Raw genomic sequence first — 27,182 nt, forward strand, 5'->3', positions numbered from 1 at the left:
GCCCAGAGTAATCAATAATTCACAGAACTATGTGAAAAACTACTCCTCTATCTGTAAATGCATGAGCGGGATAGCAATTCGATTCAATCCTTCATAAAAACACATCAGTAGATTTATTTAATTGAGGCAGCAGTTGTCTGCCCCGGCAACATTCAGAGGAGCTTCTCAGTCCTGGGTGACTCCAGGGGAAATGACATAGTGCAAGTACAACAAGGGAAGGTGATGATCAACAGTTGCAGCCCATCAAGTGGAAGAAACTCTGATGCATAAAGTAACACACCTTTCTGAACAAGCTAGATGCTTACAATAGTCCAAAAGTGAGGTTTGTTTTTTGGGGTTTTTTGTGATTTGTTTTGTTTTTGTTTTTTTTTTTACTAATAGTCCAAAAGTGGGGTTTGTTTTTTGGGTTTTTTTGTGATAAGTTTTGGTTTTGGTTTTTTTACAGATTCTGGCTTTATTAATCTCATAGGTAAAAACAAGCATTTATCAGGGTGCTGTGCCCTTCACCTGCAGTGCCGATTATGCCTAATTTCTCAGCTTCTCCTAATAAAGTAACTGTGCCATAATTGAGAAAGCCTGCGACGAGCCCCATTTCATCGACAGGGCAAAGCTGATGCTGATTTCAGAGATGCAGGACAAAGAAGAAAATGGAACTCATAACTGCAGTTTCTATTTGTTGCCTTTTCTCTTTTTAATATGAAAATTAACAAAAAAAAAAAAGCCTGAAAAATGCAGTGTCTTTAAGATAACCAAGCCAAACACAGACCTATAAACGGTAGCCTGTTACTCTAATCCACTCCACAGCCCTGGACACCACACTGAGCAGAAGCCATTACACTACCCCTGCATCCCTACAACTACAGCCAAAGTGGAATTTAATTCTGGGACAAACTGAGACCACACTCCCCAAACAAACAGGGCACAACAGCTTCCAGTACTTCTAGTCTTCTAGTCGCTATCACTATTTCTTGGGGTCAAAAATTAGCATGAGAGAAATCCCATATGAACTGAAGAAGTGCACAAACCCACTCCAGCAAGAAAGTGGAATCTCACAGCGTTTGCCTCCCAGAAATCAAGATGGCCCCATTACAGGCCACTTGCTGTTCAAAATCTTTGCAGAAAACAAGTTTTAGGTAAACCTAATGAAGTTTATAAGTGAAGAAAAACAGTGAGGCTAGCGTAACTTGCCAGCTTCTCAGATGTGGGAGAAATCAGCAGTAGAGAGCCTGCCCGAAGCATTCCCAAGCTCTCAAATGACAGCCTACCCGACGCACCAGCAGAGCACTGGCCTTTGGGAGGGGGAGTGGGAGGCACACAGACTTCATCTCAAATTAAATCACAGCCACTCGCAGAGTTTGCCTGTCCCATTTGAGACCTGCCAAAGCCGTGCCCATCCTGGGCTGCAGATGCCCCGAGGCGCTCCGGGACTTCTGACTAATGCCACCTGCCTTTTAGCACTAGAGTTAAGCTGAGTTTGGCCAGTGAAACACGCGAAAACCCACCCATCCTGCAGGCTGCAGAGGGAGAACTGCAGAAAGGCACACGGAAAGCTTCAGAAGCGCAGCCTGAGATAACTCCAAGCAAACTGACTTTCATCACAAGTGGGGACCCTGCTCTTTCACCTCTGACGCGGGTCAGACCAGCAGTAAACGTGATGGGACAGAGACAGACCAGGAGCAATCCCTAGAGGAATACCAAAATCTGAGTAGGAGCCAGAATTAACTCTGCAAAGACTACTCTTCCAAGCCGTTGCAGTCAAGAGTTTAATTAGAAAATTATGCCCATGACTACTTAACTGTTCCTACAGCTTTCATTCTGAAGCCATGGCCCAAACCCAGTGGTTTCTCCTGACAGCTGTCGTGCCTTCCTTTTACCCATCCCACTAAACCTTTCATTCTCTTACTCCACCAAAACCAATGGGATGCTTGCTACTGCTTCCACATCTATTTCATACCCAAACCGAGACCTTACATGTTAGATGCTTACACCACCCACCACATCAATGTCAGCACTCAAAACTTCTCACTTGGATACTATAAACAATATTGAATAATCTGGTCAGGAAAACAACTCATGGCTCAGATATGATCAAAGGATCAATGACTGAGAACTATTAATCTTTTTCTTAAGTAATCAAGGAAGGACCCTCTTGAGCTCGGCAAGGCAATGTGGTCTAATATGGGCCTTTAAAAAAACCCAAGCATATTTTTGCAATCAGCATTTTGAAATTACATAGATGACCCTAATAATGTACTTCACCAGCTCCCACATTACAACAGTTCAAAAGTTTTGAAACAGATTGCAAGCCCAGCCACAAAACCAAAGAGCACAGCTCGAAACGGAGCTTCCAACAGTGACACAAAGTCTGCTACAGTTAAGTAAGAAACGTGGGGAAGTATCACAGTGCAGGTAAAGGACGAATTTAAGAAAAAAAAACCCCAGAATTTAAATAGTTTGCAAATTAAACACTAAATCCGGAACAGTTCCCCTGCACTATTAACAGAATGATTAAGAAGGAATTCTTACTGGTAACCAAAGCGCTACATACATCAGCTGTTAAAAACAAAAACAAAACCCTGCTTAGAAGAAAATGAAACACAAAAACAATTTCTTGTGCACCCTTATTATAAACCCATACAGGTCAATCTCCAACAGAAACTAGCCCCCAAGGAACGACACTAATTAGAAAGACACAAACAAAACTACACCAAAGAAGAACTTTATTTATTCTGATACTATCATAATAAATTTCTTCTCCAGGGTGCACTCATCTTCAAACAAACATTATTCTACCCCACCTCCTCCACTGTTGCCACTCTGAACTTTTTGTCCAACATCTCACTGTCTAATACTCAGCACACACTTTATTTCAGTAGCAGACAACCAGAAATAGTTTGGATTTTTATACATGAGAATTTTCAGGAATTAGGGTTTGTTTTATTTCTACCTAAAAAACAGAAGGGAGTGTAATATCAGGATACCTCTGAAAATCATACACATCTACCAAGCTAAAAGATAGTCAGCACTTCTTACAACTGATTATTTAAACTTATGCTCGTAACACAGCCAAGAAAACAGATACTTTTTAACTATACCAAAATATGATAGGTATTTTTCTTAACAAGATGGGAAAAACAGAAAATCAGACGTAAGCCCCACGGTAATTATGTTAGAAGAAAAAATTAAAGCCCTGAAAAATCATGTTAAATTCCGCTATTGGCAAAGAGAAACTTTCTTCAGAAAGTCCCCTCGCTTGGAGCACTCTGCTAGCTGCTGCTGCAGATAAACCTTCTGTAAAGCCAACCTTCTCGCGTTTCACCCCAAAAAAAATAAAATCCAGGCCCAGGCTCCTATCATGCAAAACAGAGTCCCAGGCTAAGTGCTGCCAAGAAAGCACCTCATCACCCCCAGATAGCATCACTTTAAGCCCTGTCCACTTGGAGCACCCGATTACTGTGTTATTCCAGACCACAGGCTGAAACGGCCTCTGAAATAACTAGGGCTGGTTCCACAAGAGCTTTGCAGATTACAACCTAGACCTAAAAACACGGCTGATAAGATAGAGGAAGCAGATGTAGTATCTGCCATATTAGGAACCAAGGCATCCCACTGCTAGATCCCTAATGGAACTGAAAGTAGATTTACCATGCTAGAAGAGTTTTGCGAAGTGCAAGGGGAAAAAAAAGGAAAACTGTTTCACTCTACTTAGTTTCTAACACTTTTAAATCACCTCTCTAAAAAAAGCACCAAAACACAAACAAAACAATAAAAAAAAATCCAGAACATCCACACATACACTAACTTCCTTCAACCAAAAAAAAAAAAGCCCAGCCCATTGTCACAAATGGACCCATTGATTCCAAAGTGAGATGATCCTATCTTCTCAACGTTCAGCCCTCCATCCCAACATTCAGGCAGAAGGGAAATTTTAAGAGGGGAGAAAACTGACCCAAGGCAGATTCCCTTGTCTCAACCAGTTGTGTTTTCAAAAGCACGAGAGCAAAATCCTACCAAACCATGGGATGCACCTCCACCCTCATCCCCATCCCCTCAAACAGGGTATCCATTTAAGCCAAGAAGCCTGAAATTAAGATCCACATTCAGATGACTGAGCCCTGTAGCAGAATTTATGTGTAAAAGGCAGGATGCAGCTCACTCCTTAGCAACTACATGTTCTTTTTTTTTCTTTTTTTTTTTCCCTCAAGTGTAAGGTACATAGGGCTTCTCTTTTCAGGATGCAACTCACTCCTTAGCAACTACATGTTCGTTTTTTTTTTTTTCTTTTTTTTCTTCTCAAGTGTAAGGTACATAGGGCTTCTCTTTTTGCTAGAATTGAAAATGAGACATTTTTGCCTGCTAAAAGTAAGTCCAACAGAATTGGGTTGTTTCTATAACACTGCTGGGGCTAGAAGATGGCTCGATACATTTTTTTCTAGGGAGTGGAAGACTTGTGAAAAAGAGGCCACCTCGGGTGGGTGACGGGAGACAATAGACAGACAACTCATGAACTGGCACATCCCATCAAGTGGATGACACACACTTACACCAAAGGTCTCCACTGAGTGACATGCAGATCACTGGCAGCTTTTTGACGTCTCTAAAAGGTATGGCATTCTGTCCCCACTTGACTGGCCTTGAAAACCACCCCACCTTTTCGGCAGAGACCCACCAAGTACCCGAGGAGAACATGAAGTGTAGAACTGCACTTCATGAGCCTCTGGATTTTACCATTTCTCTCTCCCCCATCGCATACTGGATGCTCCCCCAAGTCATTCCACTAAAATACTTTGCTATTAAAAGAGATGGAATTTTTGACAACTATTATTGCTGAAAAAATATGCTTTATTGGTTAAATGACAATGTAAAGCATGCTAGTAGAATACTTAGCACTCAAAAACGCCCCAAACACCCACAAAGCGTGTCCCTCTGCTGCAGGCCTGGGAACAGCAGAAACTGGCTCCCAGACCTGCTTGCCAACCCTACAGCACTTGGGGTATAACATAAAACCTGGGTTAAACTGCCTCAGCTGCACCCAAGAACCCCTGCAGCACCTTCACACTTGTGTCACCACAGGCGTTCGCAGGGCTGCACAGTGTTCTGGATCAGGAAACTTGATCCAGGTTAAAAATACAGTTTATTTTTTGGGACCAAGTTATTTTTAACCCAGATGGGAGTTCTCTGCTCCCAGTCACTGCTCGAGCCCATAAACAATTGTACCAGGACAGAGATTGGTACAGGGTGAGAAAGCATTTAAGCCAGCCATGCTACTCAGAGGGAAAAATTTAAAAAAAAAATTACAAAAAAATGGAAAAAAACATGGCTATTCCTGTACAGCTGTGCTTGGGATTGATGACCGTCACCTTCATAGTATCTTCCTTTAATACCTATGAAATATCAATTTCATTGCCACTGCAGTAACCCTCACACAATTCTTACACTCCTACTAGAGACTCTTCAGATGTTGTACCAACCCTCCACCCCTCTGAACATTCACTCTCCTTTCATAATAATTAACAACCATGGCTTTACTTGAGACAAGATCCCTAGAATTCAAATTGGGACCCAAGATGGGGAAAAAGAAACCCAAACAAAAAACCCACCCACACATCACAACTTATTTCCAACTCCACAGGTGTTAGTTTCCCCACATTCTTTTGAAGGTTTTCTTCACAGTGGCAACAGCTAAAGGATTTTTGGTATGTCAGCCAGATTCTGCACAACAGATGAGAAACCCATCCCAGCCCCTCACTGGGAACCATCAGCTCATGTCCTCCTACCCAGCTATGAGGAAGAACATCAGCTTCAATGAAGAGGTAATGATGCAAGTACCATCTTCATTTTGATACCAAATTTGAGTAGTCACTGGCCTAACATATTTTCACTGGTGTTTCAAACTTACACCAGTAGAGAAATATGTCAGTAAGACCCCAAACCAACACTGAGCGCCACCAATCAGCCTTTTTGGTAGATGTTATTTTGTTTTAAAGGAATTAAGTGTCATCTTTTTGCAGGTGCTCATATAACACACACAAGGAAAGCATATTTTTCTTCTTCATTTGATACTTTTAAGTAAGATTAGGTCATGATTCTTCAAAGAGAAACATAACACTACACATGCCTTTACTCTTAGAAACACAAAGTGCTTTGTCTTACTTTTTCAGTATCTCTAATCTTGTACATCACTTAAAAAGTAGATTTGCATGTAGCAAGAGAGATTCACAGCTTTCACTATTTCAGCATTTGTTATAAATAAAGATAATGCCCAGATGAAGCTTTTTTTTTTTCCTTCCAACACAATCCCAAAAATTCACATTCAACATTGACTTACGTAGGTGTGGTCACAAAGAGGAACCGAATGCGTGCAGCTGCTGGAGCGCTCTTCCCTGTGATTACACTGCAGCCCGACACAAAAGTCAGGAATTTATCTTGTGGTGGGTGTGGCAAAGTTGAAAAAACAATGCCTTTTTTTTTTTTTTTAAATAAAATTGCTCCCAACTGCAAGGATGAAACTTACTTGTGCATTTCGAAGTTCAAGACATTTTAAAGGCAACTATGGGTAGATGAATCAGAAAAAGCTAATGTGGATTAGAGTGGAAGCAACAAAAGACTCTTTTCACGCAATAAATGCTTTTATGGTTACTTCAAAAAAACTACCAGGTTAAGTACCTCTTAATTGTAAAATATGTAATTGTTTGAAAAAATGTATTATTTTCATGCAAATCTGAAATGCAAATACTTTATACATCTTCTACTTAAATGCATGTAAGGATGGCTCTTTTTTCTTTTTACTTCCTTGATTTGTATTGACTTTTTTAAAAAATAAAAACAAACTTCACATATAAAACTTCAAGCATTTCAGGGCTTCGGGTTGGACAATATGAAAAGGCAATCTCTGCCAGAACTTTAACATGATCCTCATGTAAAAGCACTCCCCAAGATTAAATTGTTGGGTTTTATGTGATGTGGATAATAGTTTTTTTCCCTGCAAAACTATCATTCTAATCCTAAATTCTTGTCTCGGAACATCTTCCTGAAGCACAGGGCTCAAATACTTAATAAAAAGATTGTCTGATCTAAATAATGTTTATTAAGTGTTTTTCATTTCAAAACATCCCGACATGCTTTGCAAACGGTATCGCTGCTTTCACTCACTTCTCGGGACCGACACAGCAGCTGCTCTGAAAGCGATTAATAAATAGTACATCACAGTTAAGTCTACAAAGCCACGATGACAGTATTAAATTGAAAAAGCACGGAAAACATCAAATAGTTGCATACTGTGAACTACTTAGCGATTCTTCTCTAATTCTGAAGAAAAAGCACCTTCCGTAAGTGCTGATTTAAGCAGTGAAGATCTCCACTGAACACTCAGTCAAAAAGCTACCGTTTGGAATACAACGATGCCTCCAGTGCTAAGCCACAGCATCAGTAATTAAAAAAAAAATAAAACACCAATTGCAATCAGTCAAGTTCTTCCAACCTTTAAGCTTTCTTTGAAGTTCTCCCTTGCAGTACCATATAGGGCTGACCCTTCTTCACTGGCAAGATCCGACAAGGTCGCAGCCCAAGGTAGCAGTACACAAACACAAATGAGCCCACAGCACATCTAGAAGGGTACTCTGAAAATGCAAAAAAACTCAGCACGCTGGTACTCACAAGCTTTGGAAAGCTCCGCATATTTTTAAAGGTTTACTATTTTTGGCAGGAAGATGAGGGGAATTTAGTAGTCTTGCACACAGTTCTGCAAATGTTGTGTAAAGAAGTTTGCAACCTTCATGTTGCTGGTGCATGGAAATGGTAACACCACCCTACTCCATTTAGATGAAGGAGAAGCAACTAAAATAGGAAAACTCTGGATAGTGAGGAAAAAAACTTTCACATAAGTTGCATCCAAAAAGCGAAACAAGCCAAATGAAATGCATAAATTCACAGAACTGTGCCAGTAATTCTCAAATTGGCCCAGTTCTTCTGAAACTTCACTGCTTTCAACAACCAGCCACCTCCAATCCCTCTTTTTTTTTTTTTTCCTTTCAGCACTTCCAGGACAGTCTTCCATGTAAAATAGGGACAAGGAAGATTACAAACTTGTGGCAAGTCACAGTTCAATACTGCCCAGCCCTAGACTTTGGCAGAGCCGCCATCCTGGACCAAAGAGGTAAATCCACGTGTGTCAGACAAGAAGAAAATACCAAGCAACCCCAGAAGAACAGCAATCCATCTGCCTCGTCTGAAGGCACAGAGAACTGTGTGCCACCTACGAGCTGTAAAAAAAGCCCAAACCCATCCAATTGTTTTCTCCACTTGTTTGGATGCACTTTCTTTGCATTGATAAAAATTTTGCTGGCTGCACTCATCTGCTGCACGGCTAACATAGGCTTTCTCCGTGAGGAAACTGAAGGACGATGCTCAGACAGTGGATTATGACCTACACAAAAGTGATGTGCTTTCTTTCCAGCCACACAAACGCAGCTATAGGGAATCCAAACAGAGCAGAAAGACCACTCTCGGCGCTCCAGCCAACTTGCGGGGAAAAGAGCCTTTATAAACAAGGCATTCTGCATTATAACCAGGGTCTTGGAAATCACATTTGTTTCTACAAACGTAACCCGACCAAGTCAATCTTTCTCAGTCGATGCAAGATGCAGAGATGACTCGCCGGAGGATTTATTTGAAAGGCTTAAGCTTCTTTAGAATTAAAAAGTTTGCCGCATCTATTTTCAACAAATGAAATGCTCGCTATCCACTCACACTTCAGTAAATTTCCAATTCTAGCAGGTGAATAAAACAGCAAGAAAAACAAACCCTTGCCACCTTTTCATGTTAGTTTGTAGACTGTAGTTGAACACAAAAGAGATGCACAGCAATCAGAAGGTTTTTTGTTTAAAAATCCACAAGTGTAACATATTCATGGGGGAACTCTCCCAGGCGGCCATGCCCTTGTCATTGCTACTAAGCTGGCAAAGCACAACCTTCTAGCTGGATTACCAGACAAGCAGCATGTGATTCTCCTTCCCCTATTACTGTCTCAGTGAATCTGATCAAGTCACTTAAGTATTCTGTATCTCATTTTCCCCATACATGAGCATAAATTTCCTCCTGTCCCTCCAATGGCATTATCCCGCAGCCAAATGCTTCTCAGAATCAGGACGTTTCCCTTGATGTGTAGACCTAAACCTCACTCCTAGTTGACTTTATCTTTTCAAAGAATACCATATTTTCTGTGAAAGGATCCTATAAGGAAGAACTTTGGTAACGTTTACTCTTAGAAAAATACACAGACCTCTTTTCTTACCAACATTCTCCCACCACAACATTCAAATTTATATATTTGCTACCCACAAACCAGTTATTCACCAGGGAAATTGTTCCATTTAAAACAAACAAAATCCCCCTCTCAATAAAATTTTTGCTTGCTAAAGGCTTATTTTATTACAGGAAAACCCTTCCCGGTTCTTCTACACCCCAAAGAATAGTCATGGCTCCTAAAAATTACAAAAGGATGCTCCTAGATACCAGGTGACTAGAGTTGACTATTAAAAAAAAAATGTTTCTTTAAAATTAAAGCAAATATGCACCAAAACCTTATTCGTAATATATTCCCGAGTGATGCCTGGACCAAATGTATCTGACCAGATTCATCATTTCACGTCAAATGATGCTTTTTCTGCGCTGTCTGGAGCGGCCTCTCGTGCCGACACCGCAGGACTGTGGCACGGCCGACACATTTATGAAACGAGGAAAGTCAGTCACTCTTCCTTTCTGCAGGCTACCCACTAACTACCACTTAAAGAAACACTTAAACTACAGAACTGACCTATTTTCCTAGGCCAAATATACATTATTCCTTCATAACTGAACTTGGTTGGATAAAGATACAAAAAGGAGACAAACAGCTTTTACACCACTGTTAAAAGCCAGAGACGTTTTAAGTACAAGTTCAAGAAAGAGAAGGGTTCGTGGGGGGGGTTTTTTAGAGGTCATTCTGCTCCCCCCTCAACAGTGAGGAAAAAGCAATGTCAGGATGCACACACATTGCAGGCTCCTGAGCAAATACCAGAACAGCAGTTCCTGTTCCCAGAGACATACCTGCACCAACATTCTAGCAGATAATTGATTTCACCTTCCCAGTCACCTTGACGGTTCAATTCTAGACTCACATTGCTTACATACTTTTTATGCCTAACTGGACTGGGCTTGGAGATCAGAAAAAGGGTCTGAAATTTGTCTCCTTTTCAATGCAGATTGAAATAAGTAAAATGGATCGTTTCCTAAAGAGCTGGCTCATGAATGAACTATAAAATAAGATGCTCATTTCCAACCTTTTAGAAGAGCTGGAGTTTGATTCTTACACATTTCATTCAAGCTGCTAGCAGGTAACATCACCCTCTCTTGCTAAGATGCATTTTTGTAAAAAATTTTCAATTTTTTTTTTTTAAATCAGGATTTTCAGAGCAAATATAATTAGTTCACATTAGCTACTTTCCCCACCCATAGTGACAGAGCAATAGGAATTAATATGATAAAGGTAATCAGAATATTATCTAAAAAAACTACTGTTGTTCCCTTCCTCCAAAAAACTTAACGTATTCTTTTCTTGCCTTAGGTATAAGAGTAGAAACATGAAAGAAAACAGGGAGTTAAAAAAATAACAAAGAGACGGGTACTCCTTTTTGTGTATATTTCTTTCCTCTAAATACCTCATCTCTTTAAAAAGCACGCTGGAAGACAAATATGTAAGCTTTCCTGTTGGATCTTTTTACTCAAGTGATGAATCTAAGTCTCTTTTGCTTAATGTGTTTTACGTGTGCTTCCAAAAAAACTCCCGCACACCCATCCAAACAGATTTATTTTCCAGCAGCAGCAAGCTGCATGACTATAATATAGCCCTGCACATCATCGGTCCGGTGCAATATGAGAAAATGGGACTATATAGTAACAAAAAAGCATGTAAAAACAAATTTTGCAAGCAACATGCTCACCAATTCTTTACGTTGCATTGAAAAGGCACCTGCAACCACTCACAAACGTTAATTGGTGCAGCACAGTACTCACGTTAAATAAGATTATCCTCCTTATTGGACAGATGGGACACCGCAACTTAAGTGACTTTCCCATAAAGCAAGCATAGGACAGAGATATAAACTGAGCCCCTTCTGACATCTTAAACTGCAAGACCATTTTAAATAACTGCCCCCACACAGACAGACACAGAGCAGATACAATGCATCACCCAGAATGCAGGTAAAGACCTTAAAAATGAGAACAAGTTCAGATTAATCTAAATACTGTGATATAATTAAACACGTTAAAAAACTGGAAAAGTGAACAAGAATAATCCCCAAACTGACTTTTTAAGTATTTTATGTAGAGAACAATAGTAATAAATTACGTTCTTTCTCTTCCCAGGGATAGTCACAACAATTTTAAACTCATAACTATGTAAATTTCTGTACACAGAAAACATTAAATATCAAACAAGCTGACATGTTTCAAATCATTATCAACAATGTTTAGCATATAAATTAACACAGACACAAAGTGTCTACAAACATTTATTTTTAAACTGTTGGTAACACAGTAAATTATTAACTATTTCTCTCTCTTTACCCACAGGAAGAAATGCAATAATACAGAGTATGATTAGCGTTGCTTGGCATAATTTTAAAACAAATACATTTAATACACAGCGAATGTGCTGGGACAAAGGGCTTTGCCTCACAGAATGGCATCTTTCAAAAACAAACCCCAGGACTAGACATTCATCATTTGTATCTGTTGATATTTTAATGATACCAATGATCTAATGATCAAGCTTTTGAAAGATGGAACAAGATAAAACCAAGTCATTCTTTGAAGAAAAATGTGAAGCTTGTGAAAGAAGCCTTATAGAATTAGCCAGTCCAGCTTTCTGCGCTTTTGTTTTAAATGCTTAAAAACAAGCAGCATTATTTTCCCCCCTTCCCAAATCAAAACTTTCCAAATGAGGCATGACAAAACAAGCTGAAGTCCCGAGTTAACTTACAGTGCAAGCTACAGGCATGCAGGGGATGAGCCTGCTGTGCCAGCGTGCTTCTCAACAACATTGTTATCAGAGAAAGCGCTGACATCCAACATTTAATCTACCATCAAAACTGAAGTCTACGTTCTCTCTCACCAGTAGCTCCAAAACTCCACTGCAGCACAGGCCAATCCATGCTTTAACAAGACATATTAGAAAGTAATTAAATTTATTTTCTGGTTGATTTTTGGACTGAAATAAAACACGTCCTTAGGCTATAACCAGCAAGAGATTCTTCACTTAGAATTAAATTACTGGTTACTTTTCTGCACTCCTTGTTGGGGTTAAAAAAAAAAAAAAAAAAAAAATGCAAAAAAGAGAACGAAGCCCCAAACACCTACCTAGAAATTTTTAACTGAAAGACTGGGGTTTGTATTAAGTAATTGGAATCTAGTGTTCACTTTGATAAGTAGATTGTTTCCTAAAGAAGAAGTCCAAACCCAAAGAAATTCATGTGGTCTTCAGTATCTCAGAGCAAGCATTCAGTTCTTCAGATGTTTGTTCCTTTTTGGGGGTAAAAAAAAAAAAAAAAAAAAAGTGCCTGGGGTTCCACAAGGCCTTTCTCCTGCCATAAAACAATCAAAGCTCCATGGCCATTTTCCCACCCAAACAATAAAAGCAATAAACACTATTCAGACATTCCCAAAACTCATGGATTAACAAAAGAGTATGAAGGGCGTGGGGGGTAAAATGAGGTCTGACAACAAGCAGCCCTGGGGAAGGCACAGGACTGGGGAGATTCCATAAACCCAATTACAGCCACGTGAGCCACCCATGGGGTGAAACTGCTCTCAAGCCCACAAAATCAGAGGGGAGTTTCCACACAGGAAGAAGGGAGCCTACAACAACTCTGTTTTCATCACATATTCGAGAAGGATGGCAAGGGATGGACTCAGCCCAGGTGCTGGTCCTGCTCCTAACCAGGTAGACGTGGGAGGTGGAAGAAAAGGCACGAGGGGAGAAGAAAAGCTCTCAAGTGCAGGATCCTTCCCATCTCTGCTCCCAGGGCAGGTCATTGAGATCCAGATGCTGGTCTTGGAGCTTCCTCCGTGAAACACAGTGAAATCACAGCGTACACCCACCAGCCGGCTCCACCAGGAGCTGAGTGGGACCCAATTCCACAGTTAAAACTGGGTTTTTCTCCTATCTCAACTGCAGAAATAGCTGCAATAATCCAAGGCTCAATGCCTTCCAGGCATAAAAAAAAAAGTAAAAAAAAAAAAAGGCAATGGAAAGACCCAATGAAACTCCTGTTGAAGCCAACGATTAGTTTTAAGGTGCCTGTTTAAATAAATAAATCCAGTGTAATTGGACAATCTAGGAATTACTACTATAGATTAAATAAACTACTTTTGGTTGGCCTGCTCTAAACCAACCAATTGAAAAATCGATCAGATATACGAATTGCATAAAAGCCTGGGTATAAACAGCCATGTCAAGTGCATTGTCTGTCTTCAAGTAAATTATATTAATGAACTAAAATTGTTTGGTTGTTTTTCCACACCATGAGACAATGTTTACACTTGGCAAAATCCTTTGCCCTAGACTTTCCAATAGGACTACTGGTTTCAGGCACCTTACATTTTAGCTGTAGACCACCCATCAGAGCACTGTGAACCAGAACAGTTCTTAAGATAAATAAAATGAATCAGAGTATCTCACTGAAAAACCCAAACTTCACCTTTTATTTTTAAATTACAATATCCATAAAGAGCTGAGCCTCTCCCTGACAAAATGTTCATAACACATGTAAATCATTAAAATAAGAATCCAGATATTACGTTACAGTATGACACCACTACTCCATATAAAATAAACCCCACACTGATGACACAAGGAGTAGGAAACAAGATTAAAAATCAGTGGCAAAGCTGCAGCACAGTTCTGTCAATGACAGAAAGTTGATATAGAACTTTCTCATATATTGGAGGATGTCTTTTATTTTATCAATCTTGTCCTAGGATGGAGCAAGATACCACGTGATGCATTCGTGGAGAAATCCTTAGCATTAATTTAAAAGCCCTGGTTTGCAAACTTGGTTTTGGCAGAATGTCCAGAGAGTAAGAAGATGATAGAAGCAAGAGATGGTTGCATAATGGAAGCTCATTTGGTGAGGACAGACCTCTTCATCTCAAGTCTACGCTTTACCTGAAGCCACTGGTGAGTGCACTGTTGTGACTCAAGCTACCAAATAGTTTGTCCACCCAAGACACGGCCCAAAATAGCAACAGTAAGGGATGTAAGAAAAGGCTTGTGTGTAATAATATTAAAAGACTGCTTTCTTTGTCATTTCAGTTGGGAAGCAGTCCACAGAGGCCACCTTTCTGAAGATCGCTTGCACTCTTCGTGTTTCATCAATATCTGCAAAGGCCTTTCACATCAGCTAATTAGAGATCAGCACTTCCTTTGTTTTGACGGAAGCAGCAAGTTTGACAGTGATATATCATTTAAGTTATCCAACACCATAGAATTCAAAGGTTTTGTTCAATTACTCTTCTCTGGAGGCTTTCTACAGCTACAATTCACAAAATGGTGCTGAAAACAAATGAAACAGCCCTCTGTAACGCATGCCACAAGGCAGACCTTCTGGCCCAGAGTATTTTTCTCTACAATTATTTTCTTGCCTGGTCCTATACTATAGACAGTGAGAAAACAAGCTAAAAACATGTCAACAGATGTCTTCCAAAGGAAATGCTTATAGAACAGACACTCGGGAATACTTTCCTCACCTGGAGACAGGACTGCTAGAGAAGTAAGATTTGTTCAAGTCTAGATAATGCTTTATCCACAAGTCACTTTGAGAAGCAAATCCCTCATATAATTAAAGCAGCTTGGCTCAGGAAACACGGAGGCAAAGTCAAACAAACAAGTTTGCAATCACTGTCTAACTTGCATCCATGGCTTGCATTGAGAATAGAATGGCTTGCTAAACCAGAGTGCCTGGTCCCTGTTTAACTGGTTCATCACTCGCCCCTGGCTGTCCCATTACCTCTCACATCTGCAGCAGCACAAACACTGTGTTTTTATTATTTCTGCTAATCTTATTTTCCACATATTACATACGACAGTCCAAGTGTTCATTACTGCAGCATATAGGTAGATTAAACCACACCTCCTTCACAAGAATGGACAAAGATTACTAGCACAACAAAGCACTTCATAAGAAAATAAAAAAAAAAAATTCAAAACGTTCAATACCTGCTTTACCTAATTTTACTCAAGAACACATTAATATAATCACATCTGTAGACTCTTCCTCTGTTGGCTACCGCGATCACCACACTTCTTCAATTATCATATCCTAGAAAGCTATTGTTTGCGGACTGTCTTTCCAACAGTACCATGACGAGCTCTACCTTCTGTACTCGCTCCCCCAGGTAACACAGTTCAAGGTCTCTCTCCAGATACTTCAAACACTTCATGGCAATGGCCCAAGCTACCCAAGGGACACCCTCTCACTGCTGGGACTGCAGCTTCCTACAGGAGCCACATTTCACTAGACAGTCACTGGGAACCAAAAGGGAAAAAGAAAAAAAAGGGTGACTCTTAAAGCATAGAAAGCAGAACCTTCATGTAAACTGACTCCAGAAAGTAAAACGACCAAAGACCTCATGACTTCCAAACTAATGTAAAAACATATCCCTTTGATTCTAGCTCTCCTGCAATTACTTTTTCATCCACAAGACACACCCACTCACCCACACAAACCAAAACAAGCCCAACACAAACCCTATAAATTTAATCAAGGAAGGAAGAGCGAGTATGAGATGTTTATTTCTATTTTTAAATACTTGGGAGGTGCCTGAATGCTCCCTGCCGAGATAGATAACTAAGTAGGTGCTCCAGAACAGTGAGATCCAGTGCATGATCTGGCACATCCAAACAGCAAAACATCAGAGCAGCTCACAAGGCTATTAAGAAAGCTATTAAGAAAGGCTTTTGAAATAATTGTTTCCTCTAAGCCAGGACAGACAGTAACTTGGGGTGTTGTTGCAGAAAAAAAAAGTACATATATACATATATATAAAATATATATATATATATATGTACTCAAGCACACCAAAATGCTCTAAGCAGCATGATGGTTTACAGAGAACAAGACAGTCTCCTTCTTGTTCCCACAGTTCGTTTCTGCCTGAAGCAAAGTTGGTTGCCACTCTGGTTGCTCTCTCCCTCACCCAAATGGTTTGCATAGCAGATTTGCTGAAACATCAAGTTTTAACCAGGCCCTAATCCTGCTGACTTTTCTCGCAAAACTGCTGGAAAGGAATTCCTCCTGGCAGCTGCAGTGCCTCTGCTCATTAGTCTACCAAGCAGCAGCAGAGTGGAATAGACAGGCACATCATTTCTGTGCTGCTGCGGGGAACAGCGATAAGGACCGAGCAGGAAAGGGAAAGCTCCCAGGTTCACAAATAGATATGGGAAGGGGAGGACAGAAAAGGCAGAGATCTCAAAAGAAAGACAGCAACATGGCTTGTGAGAACCTGGGCAAGTTGCTGGGGTCATAAACTAGGAGGAAAGCCTCCTTTTCCTTCAGCCTCTACTCGTAGGATTTGGGGGTGGGGATGTTTTAGTTTTAGGGGGGTTTTAACTCCTGCTTTAAGGCCTTGCGTTTAACCCAGCAGGGCCCAGAGTTATTCACACCAATTCCAGTGTCTCCTGGATACTAGAAGAATGAGTAGGATAACACTGCAAAATAGCTGTCCACTTGCTCATGACATTCTTTGTGCAGACAGCACCCTCGCACACAGGTCAGATCACGCAGCCCACTCAGCAGGCAGAAGAAAAGCAAACGTTTTCCTTCTTGCTGAACAACTTCATTGGAGTAACCCTATTACAGATACTGTTTATTAAGCACGCTTAATGTAAACAAAGTACATTTCTTGGAGGATCTGCACGGAGCTTTGCACCATTTATGGTGACTGGTGAGCCCCACGTTGTTCAATAATATTTCCTCCTCCTCCCTCATCCCACGCCAACTACTACTTTAATAAATATTTAATAAGTAGACAAGAAAAGCAAGAAAGCTTCACAGCTTTAAGTTTTCAGGTACTACGTGCATGTTGTTGAATTCTTCTAACCAGGAAGCATACGGACAATATATCCAGAGCCCTAACAGCCCACCAGAGACACAGCACACAAATCTAAGTACAACTAAATGGTGCTACAGCAACACCAGTTCACAGAGAAGAACGTTCCTTTCAGGAACAGGCAGCCCAGTTCTCAAGTCACAAGAAGCCAAAGGCTGGGACCTGCCATCGCCACAGACTTCAGTCACCTACCACTTTCACCAGGCACTGCCACACTGAAAGATGCCCACTGCATTCCCCACTCCAAAAATGCCATCTCGCTCCCTCTTACCTATATATATTTCACTTTTCTCCTAAAAAGATCATCGGCCACATGCAGATCATTCTAACCGTACCAAGAAGCTTCCTAAGGGTAGAAAAGGATAAAATCTTTGCCTAGGAAGAATATTAATTTTTTCCAACTGTAAGACATATTCCAATGACTTATTTTCTCCTGTAAACAACTTGATCCTAAATCAACCCTTGAATTTAACTAACTCTCCACAGCTGTTTTGCTGGAAGTTGTATTTGTTTTTCCTGCCACTCCTCTCTATTTGTTTCCTGGAGCAAGGTATTACTATTATTTTAATTTCTCTTCTATGGAAGAGAAATGGATGCACACAGACAAACAACTGCAGCGAGTAGAAGAGGAAGAACATCTCTGAATTAAGGATTTGCATACTGGGTTTTATCTGTAACACCCACTGCAGTATTTTATCCTAGACTCTCAGATCACAAAAGGCAGAGCAGACAGTGACTCACTGCAATTTCGGTTCCACATGTAGTGCTTCACATGGACCAGTCAATTCTGATTCTGCCAAACAGCCTTCATCAAGCACTTAAAAAGTGAAGCATCTTCTCCGAGAGAGAGTTCCTATTCATGTGCTGCCTTCATGAGGAGAGCTCCAGAGATGGAAGAGAATTTAGTCAATGTTTCCCCTTTGTGTTGTAATGATTTAAGATTCAATTAATGCTACATAGGGAGGCACTAATTCTGAAACACCTGCCTCAGTGATAACCAGATTAAGACCTCCAAACTTGCTCCACTCCAAACAGCAACCGCCTGCCAAATGACAGCAGTTGTCAATATCGACCAACTGGAGGCCGGGTTTTCTGTTAAACCCCAGAACCATCCTTTAAAGAGGATTCCCCACAAAACAGGAGGAAGGAAAAAAAATAAAATTTAAAAAAAAAAAAGTCACTTGACAGCTCTGAATTTGTTTAGCCAGAAGTGGCAGCTCCTCCTCTTGCACGCTTTGAAGGCTGGAGACTGGCAACACCCCTATCAGATGCTTTCAAATCCCTTGAAGGGAAGAGATAAAGCCAAATAAAGGGTAACACCACCCACGGAGACAGAGCTACGTGTCTCCAATCAATACACTGTGTGCACTAGAGAGAGGAGCTTGAAGATGGATTTTTGGGGAGAAAGGCTGGGCAGGGTAGGGGGGGCGAAAGAGCCGAGAAGCAGCTGGTTTCATTGTGAGAAGAACCAATAGGTTTGGGGTTTGGTTTGCTGTTTCCAACCCTACAAAACAGGGGTTTCTTTGGATTACTTTGGGTAGCATGAAGCTTCCCGGACGAACACAAAGTGCCTCAGAATTAAGACCATGCTTGTCTGGAACCTAGAGAGAAATCTTTAGACCGGTGTGCCAGCCCAGCAATTAACAAAGCAAAAGACTTCCCTGCTTTTTTAATGACACAGAAAGTATTTCAACCACAGAACAAGGAGCTGGTTGTTTTGTTTTAGGTTTGTGTTTTTTGTGGGGGGCTTTTGTTGGTTTTGTTTTTCTTTTTACCTTTACACCCCTTCATCACATCCGCGTATCGTGACCTATTCGAACCACGCTTAAAAGCTCGGTCTGAGTGCTCAGTGATACATAACTTCCATTTTAGTGAAACAATCCATCTGCTCCATGTGACTCAGAGCCTGCTTTAAGAATGCAATACTGTTTAGGCCAACGGTTGCACCGCACAAAGTGTTTTGTTCACATGCATTCCTTTGGGATGACAGAGCCTATCCACGGCCGTAACGGTTGGGGCCTGTGGTTTTTTTCCCTCATCCGCTGAATGCTGCAGTGACTAAGCTGACAAAAATTCCTAGCCAATTATAAACCCACTTAAAGAGACAGGCAATCCCCCTGCAACCTCCTCTTGCCATCCTATACGGGAAGTTTCTATACATAGAAAAACATCTCCTCCTCCCCAAGGCCTGCATTGATATAAAAGACTTTCTCTGCGCGCTTAACACTTCAAACATGCTTCCTAAATGGCATCATTTCCCAAAACTACAAGCTTTACATCCATCACACATCAACTGGGAGGAAAAAAAAAAAAAAAAGAAAAAAACACAAACAAAAATAGGAGAAACAGACTCCTCAATTGAGTTATGCCAGTAAAAAGTTAGAGAAGCCATTAACAGAGGGACGATGAGTACGCTGGGAAGAGATGAGTCTCGACAGCTAAAGAGTACTGTTTATTAAGAAGGGAACAATTAAGCAGCTATCAACCCAACACAAGGCAACAAGGAAAAAACACATCAGGAAGGTCACACTGGTGTACAAACCACAAGTTTGATCCACCTAAGAGCATAATCTGAACTTTAACTAGCAACAACGAGAACTTTGAGTCGCCTCCTGAATCCCTCTGAAAATGCAAATCAGTAACCAAATTCCAAAAAACAACAGCTTTTCTCAATTCATGTGCTGAATTCATTCTCGCTTATATCGTCAAGGGCTACACAAATGCATTTAATACTTAGCCAGGGCATACAGAACTATGCTTTGGGCAGGTAACTACAAGTTCACTTTGCCCAGCAAGAAACAGTCAATAAACAAAAAGATAATAATTGAGAGACAGGCATACGGTTTCTAGCTTTAAAATAAAACAGGTTATGGGCACCTCAAACCCTTACTGTTTCATGGTGGGCAAACTACTTGCTAAATCATTTTTAGTGCTGGGCTGATAGCACATGTACATTCCATTCCAAACGCTGAAAACTTTGCTGGGGAGGGGGAGGAAGAGACAGTCGACAACTGAACCAGGCTGAGTTCACCTCGGAAGAAAAAGGCAATCCAACAATCTGTATTAACATACTATTATCCGAGCATCTTTTTATTACAAGTTAATTCTCAGAGCCATAAACAGACTTGAGAAGGAAATCGCACTATTAGTGGGAAGGCAGGCTAAACAAAGGCTGTTTCATCACTGTTTAACACTGAAAAACTTGTTTGCCACATGAAAACGATTTATGAAAATGCTTAAGGACAATTCATTCCTACATTCATGTGTGTTTGGGGAAGGAAAAGTGGAAAATGGCATCTACTGTTCAAAATTTTTAGAGGGCATGATTCCTATCCAGGGTTGAACCTACATTTTACCTTTATTTCATATGAAAAGCAGGCTGGTAAGTTCAGCGCCCACCTCCACACCTCCTTCAGCCCATTGGAGCCAAATTTAATCGCAGACCAGTCATCACAAAAGATGCATTTCTATACATTGCATGAAAATGGACAGCTGGGTGGAGGATGGATCTTTTCAGGGCCCCCACCAAGATAAAAAGACTGTGGCTCAAGTTCACCCCTCGTTAAACATCCACACAAGCATTAACTGTCAAAACCCACTACAAGCCAGACTCCTGGCGTGGATAAAAGCCACAGAGAGAGAAAATGTGGAAAACGCTAAGCCAGGCTGAATTTGCCTTGTCCCTGCGACATTTGCAAGAATACAGCAAAAACACAGCTTTCTCCTGGTTTTACACTTGACATTTCCCTGACATTTTCCCTATAACACTGCTAGCTTTTCCCAGCTCCCAGTTGTTTTGCAAATTCATCATCAAATTAAAGCTTACATTACTTGTAATTAACTATCCAATACAACTGCTTGTTCTATTAACATATATTTGTCTAATAAACATCAATGGAGCCTGGAAGTCCATTTTAAGCAGGTTAATCAAAGATTTGGTTCGAGTTTAGATCCATATTTAATTTCATAGATTTAACATGGTACTGCTAACACAGGAACATAAAACAAAAAATAATTCTCTAAGCAACGCGTGCTTCTGTATCTTCTTGTAAGAACCAGCATCGTTCTTCTTCCCTACCCTTTACCACACAGCATCAGAGAAACTCAACCCATAAAACCCAGGAACAACTATTTCCTATAAGTGATCCCAAATTATATTTTTATAGTTGTTTTTCTGACAGTGAAGCAATTACTTGGCATGAGACAATTCAAGTAAACCCATATTGCTGTAGCAATAAAGATTACTCACGATTTCAAAGTTTCAAGAGGCATCTGAAGCCATGAAAGACAGGCACAGTGTGGATGTGGAAACGCTTTCTGTCCAGCCAGGTTCCAATCACAGTAAACTTTTGTTTAATTGCAAGTATAAAATGTATTTATAGAAAGCACAAAAACCCCTGCCTCCACTTCCTAGATTGAGCAAGTTTGTTGTTTGGTCAACTTTAAAACCGCTAATCCTCATTTTTCTTAAATCAGAATGGTCTCTATGCAAAATAGAGTTCATATTACTCAGAATAAATAGGTATATACATTTAACCAGCTTGACTATCACTTTCAAGGTATTCTGCTTCCACTGAAATCATGGCAGCATTTACTGTATCATTCCCCAGCATGTGGATTACCCTCCCCATTATCAGAAACAATACCAAAAGAAATAAATTTCTCCAGTAGCATGGATGGACACTAGAATATGGCTATACATCACCTCCCAAATACTAACACACCTCTTAACTGACAAGGTAAAGCAAGTCAAAGCAACTGTAAAATATGACACTTTTTAAGGAGAAAGTTGCGTGTGTGTGTGTGCACACGAGTAGAAAAGACACAAGGTATCTTCAAAAATCCTGACAACACTTCTAACTTTTTTTTTTATTTTTTATTCCATAAAGCGGGGAAAAGGTCTCAATTTTAAAAATAATTTTTTAACATTATTTTACAACCCACGGCAGTGTGTCATTGATGGACCTAGTTAATTGCATCAAGTCTTTTAATACTAGAAAACAAAAATCCAAAATTTGAAGTCCTCTCAAAGACACTACACATCTTAGTGCCACAAGAAGCTAGGAAGTCAAGCTAAGTATTCAGCATTACCACCTAGCTTTCGGTGACTGGTGCAGGTTGCAAGATTCAAGATACTCTTCCCAGGTTACGGCATTTTGCAACAGAACAAAGAAAAATGGCAAGTATACATTTGTTTAATTTTAGCCCTTTTCTCAGAATATAAACCACTGCTACAGTAATTAACTGCAGATTGGCCTAAACTGCTCTGCGGCCATTCAAGCTTACTAATTAAATATGCTCTCACAGCCATAATAAAAATTCTGGGAAACCTCTGGCTGAAGAGCAAGCTTCTCCAGAGGGGAGTGAAAATCAGGAAAAAAAACTCCATTCAGAACGAAAACACTAACAATTATTTTTTTTAACGTGCTCCAGATTTTTCTAACTCAGTAACACCAACTGCACCTTTTACAAATTTTTTTTTTTTTCTTGTCCACCCTTCTGTTTATTCCTTTCAGAAGATGTTTATTTGCTGGAGAGTTTGCACACCAAACAAATGGACTAAGAACCTGTCCATTTCAAAATATGTTCAGGTTTACATGATTTTTTTTTTTAACCTACAAAGGAAAGATGGGTGTTACACAGACTAGCTTCACATTATACTAGATAAAATTTGCTTGCAAAAAGAGTAAAACTTTTTAACTATGTTGTCTTCTGCTGATAGACGCAATTTCTACTCTATTTCATGGTTTCAGAAAAAAACCCACAAAAAAAACTTAAATGAAGCACCAGAGAAAAGTATGCAGACGTAATTTAAAGCAAAGTTAAGTGCAATTTGATTCGGCATCTCCGGCTCCAAACTTCTTCCTCTCTCTCTCCACGTCTACATAGCTCGTGTACGGACACGGGAATACAATGAATATTCCTCAGAGAGAGGAAAACAAGAAGGAGAGAAGAGGGGGGAAAAAAAAATTAAAAATGCCAGCACATGGTTTTCTCCACTACTCTGCTGAATCAACAGGGAGCAGATTCCCAGATGGCGTACACTGGTAAGTACCGCACAAGTCAATGAAGCTATGTCAAACGATACCACTCAACTGCATTATCTTCTGAGCTCCGTGTAAACAAACAGGAGCAGATTCTGAATATTTGCGAGAATACATCATGTTACTGTCTCCATATGTTTAAACATTTTAGTAGAAGGTACATATGGACCACTCTTCCCACTCACTGTCATTCTCTCCCTCCTGCTCCTCATTCCCCACATACACCATATCTTTTCAGGCCACTGTCAAACCAATTCAAAAAGGAATAAGGAAACATTTTCATTAAAAACATTTTGTGCTTGGCTGCCATCTGCTTCTTTATCAGCCTCCAAATCCCACATGCCTTTCCCGTGGACTCCTGTTTCACACATTCGGAAGCTGAAAGTTTTCTGCTGTTGTATTGTGAAGCGCAGTCTACATGAGCTATTGTTTTTCACGTCAAATTCGCCTCTTTTGAAACAAGTGCTTAATGTTTATGGCCCTAATCCATGTTCTCTCTACAATGCCAATTTAAACCTACTTTTCTTCTTCTTTTTTTTTTTAATGCCAGTGGCAAATCTAATCTTAAAGGTCCCTTATGCACTTCAGCTACTCACCTTCACTGTTTTTATGGGAAGTGTGGCTATTTCACCCCCTTTGTGCAGCACCATAATGTGCTCCCTCACAAAGGGGGGGACACCCAGACATCCAGACCATGCTCTTGTCCTTTCACACAGAAGCTGCAGTTAAAGCCATTACCCCTTTATAGCAGGTATTAACAGTCTGTCCTCCCCATAACCAGACCCCTGGTTTGTCTTTATTCTGAGTAGGAAAGGAAGGGTTTCAGCTAATACCTGACAGAGAGCATCTCCTGCTTAACTGGGGGGTGGATGGAAAGCAGGCAAATAATTAACATGAAGTTAAAAAGAAATAAAATATATATCCATACACTGTAGATGCTATATATGGATCACTGCTAGTTTAGCTATTACTTTCCCACATAAACAGTTTGCCTATTTCGTTTCTTATGACCCCATCAAACACAAAAGTGTCATAAGAAGCATTAGCTGGACTTGTTCAACAAACATCACAAAGGTTAGACAAGGGATCCTAAACTTCCAGGCAAGGCTTTCAAGGCTGTAATTTACATTTGGTTTCTACAGGCTTTCAAAGCTAAGGCAGCAGACCTCAAAACTTACTCATCAGCAAAAGGAATACAGAAAACAATGAAAGTTTTCTTTACAGTAGGCCAACGGACACGCAAAGCAAGCGTGTCAGGAGACTCGTCTTTCAAGGGATACTGCAGGAACAATTCTTTCTGGTTCTCACACATCAATCAGTGAGCAAGATGCAGACAGCATCCATAAACATGTCCAACAGTCACAACTGCCAGCAAGAAAAACAAAAGGCCATCCTCTTATTTATATGTCTGGACGCTCAGTTTTTATCTTTTCCATCTCCACCTGTGCCCCAAAGCACAACCATTGATGCAAACATCTTCAAGTGTTCTCCTTTTATCCTGAGGGATTCTTCTATGTGGACCTGCAACCCAAGCCAAGTACAGCTGGCACTGGATACGCCAGAAGAAAAGTAGGTGCAGGTCAGAGAGATGACAACACACCAAACCCAACACAGCACACCGCAGCTCCAATGTGAGCAAACTAGTGAGGCTGCTGCCTTGGGGCACCCAAAGGTAAAGGAATGTATGCTACACAGAAACCAGGGCAACAAAACTGGCAGAGAAGCCACCAACACTTCACACTGGACCTTAGAAAAATAATTTTTAAAATAAAGTTACAAATTCTTTGTCGCTAGTTCTACTATAGAAACGTCCACGGATTATTCTCAGTCAAACACAGCACATCCTTCCCTCTCTCCTCCCTCCACCCTCAACATTGTTCCTGCACAAATTATATTGAAGGAAGCACGAGGTTCTTCCTTTGTTTGTGAGCAAGAAAAAGAAGGAAAAAAACAACTTCCACTCAACAGCAAAACTAAACAGAAGCCAGGCTACTTAAAGTACTAAGTGTTCCCACACAACATTTACCCACCAACTTGAGATCTTTCAGCATAAAACCTAAACAAGGACAAAAGAGATTTAATATACACTCCTCCGCAGATCCAGAGTGAAGAAAAATAAAAAGGCATAAAGGAACCCTGAGTGATAGACAGCATTTTCAGTTTAACATTACTGTGACGCACAAGGAGAATGTCAGGGTTAAATTAGATACTACGCTAGAAAAATATTGCCTGGAAAATAACACAGGTCTCATATCTCTACTGGTAGGAAAATGCAGATTTGAAACACTCAGTAACTTAAAAGTCCTTGCTTCTGTTCTTTTTTATGTCTTGTGTAATTTTGTACTGCAGAAGTCCTCTCCAGATCAGGAGTTCATTGCCAAAGCGTCCAAGCAATCTAGCAGGACAGACAAAAAGCTTCCTTTTGAATAACTGCAAATTTATACCTCCCTTGTTCTTCTTCAGAATGGGAGTACTTTTGAGTTTGTTGGGGATTTTTTAACATGAATAGCTGGCAAATTTGAAGTCTTATGGCTTGAAGTCGGTGGCTTATCACAAACAGATTAAATAAGTCCAACTTTCTCACTCCTTTTATTGATTATAACTTGATCACATCTTTATACACTGCATCCCAAGATACTCTAAACCTACACTGGTTTTCCACAGTGCAATGCTCCTAACAAGCCTTTCAAGGCTCTGTTCCAGTACTTGCTTTCTTGTTCGTTATCTCCCAGGAAAGGAAGATGAAAACACATAGGAAAAGAAAAACATTACCTACACCCTTGCCTTAAAAGTACTGCCACCACGGTGTAACTATGACCTCATTTTATTTAAACAGGTATCTTCTCACTTTGGGATCCAAGTTATTTTAACATTCCACTAGAAACCAACAAGCTTTTCTTGCACATTACTTTTGTCTACTCCAAATAGCCAGAGCACACAACAGAAAGTAAGCAAGTTGTTCTATCTCATTTAATATACTCTATTTACATTCATTCAAACCACTAGAGGCAATGAGGTTGCACAGGAATCATCTAAGTCACCCTCTGTAGACAACAGAGTTACAGTCTTTTAATGAAGACATAAATTTGGCCTGCAGAAGCCTAACGACTCATAGCAATACACAGTAAGAAAGCAGTGCAGCTTGCTTCCCTCACCTTGGACAAATCACAAACTCTTCCAGTTACAGGCTGAGGGGTTTTCTTTTCCTTCCTTAAAACCAAACGTTATCTCCTGTAACAAGTATTGATGGAAGCACAGCCCTACAAAGGCCTTTTTTTCAGATATTTTTTGGCATGTGTTGACTGAAACTGCCCTACAAGGTACGTTAATTTCAGTACTAATTGAACATGAGGGCTTCACAAGCAGCTGATGAGCCACTTCAGAAAAAATATCGTCCTCAAATGAAGGTAATCTGAATATAGCCCTGTTCCTGTTTTCTCTCACACTGTGGTGCTTCCTATCATTATAGCAGCTTTGGTCAAGACTGCAAGTGGAATTTAGAAACTGTTCCTCACAGTGACGACTGCTTGTAATTAAGCCCTACTGATACTGCAGGGCTCAGCTTTCGTAAAGTTACAGGATGAACTCAAAAAGCCTGCCATGTAATCATGTTATTTGAGTAAACTATGTGTTTGTTTACTCTATTTTTAAAAAGTGAGAAGAGATCAGGTTTTGTTTTTGCTAATACTTGCTATCAGAAAGACATAAACCCCCTCATGCCAGATAAGAACAAAATGGGCAAGGATAATTTCACCTAGAGTCAAGATATCCATTGACTGTACTGTACAACCTGATTTCAGTAATAAGTTCTTACGTACAGAATTTACCATTACAGGAATTTCTAAGGTGCATGCCAAGGGAGGCAACAAAGTCAACGTACGCCCAGTTAACAGCTTCAGTACACAACTGACTCTGGCAGACACATAACGTCACTTTGGCAAGGAGAAGGAGATGGCATTCGACAGCCACCTCCTGCCAAAGTCCTCAAGG

The 27,182-nt window shown here is 40.3% G+C and overlaps 1 protein-coding gene across 1 annotated transcript in view; it reads right to left on the minus strand.

Annotated features, from left to right (window-relative positions):
* Positions 1-27,182, minus strand: part of IGF1R (insulin like growth factor 1 receptor) — a 151,994-nt gene that overhangs the window by 122,943 nt on the left and 1,869 nt on the right. The gene's annotated exons all lie outside the window — the stretch shown is intronic.

This window comes from Calidris pugnax, unplaced genomic scaffold (genome assembly GCF_001431845.1).
Source record: "Calidris pugnax isolate Ruff unplaced genomic scaffold, ASM143184v1 scaffold70, whole genome shotgun sequence".
Taxonomy (NCBI): Eukaryota; Metazoa; Chordata; class Aves; order Charadriiformes; family Scolopacidae; genus Calidris; species Calidris pugnax.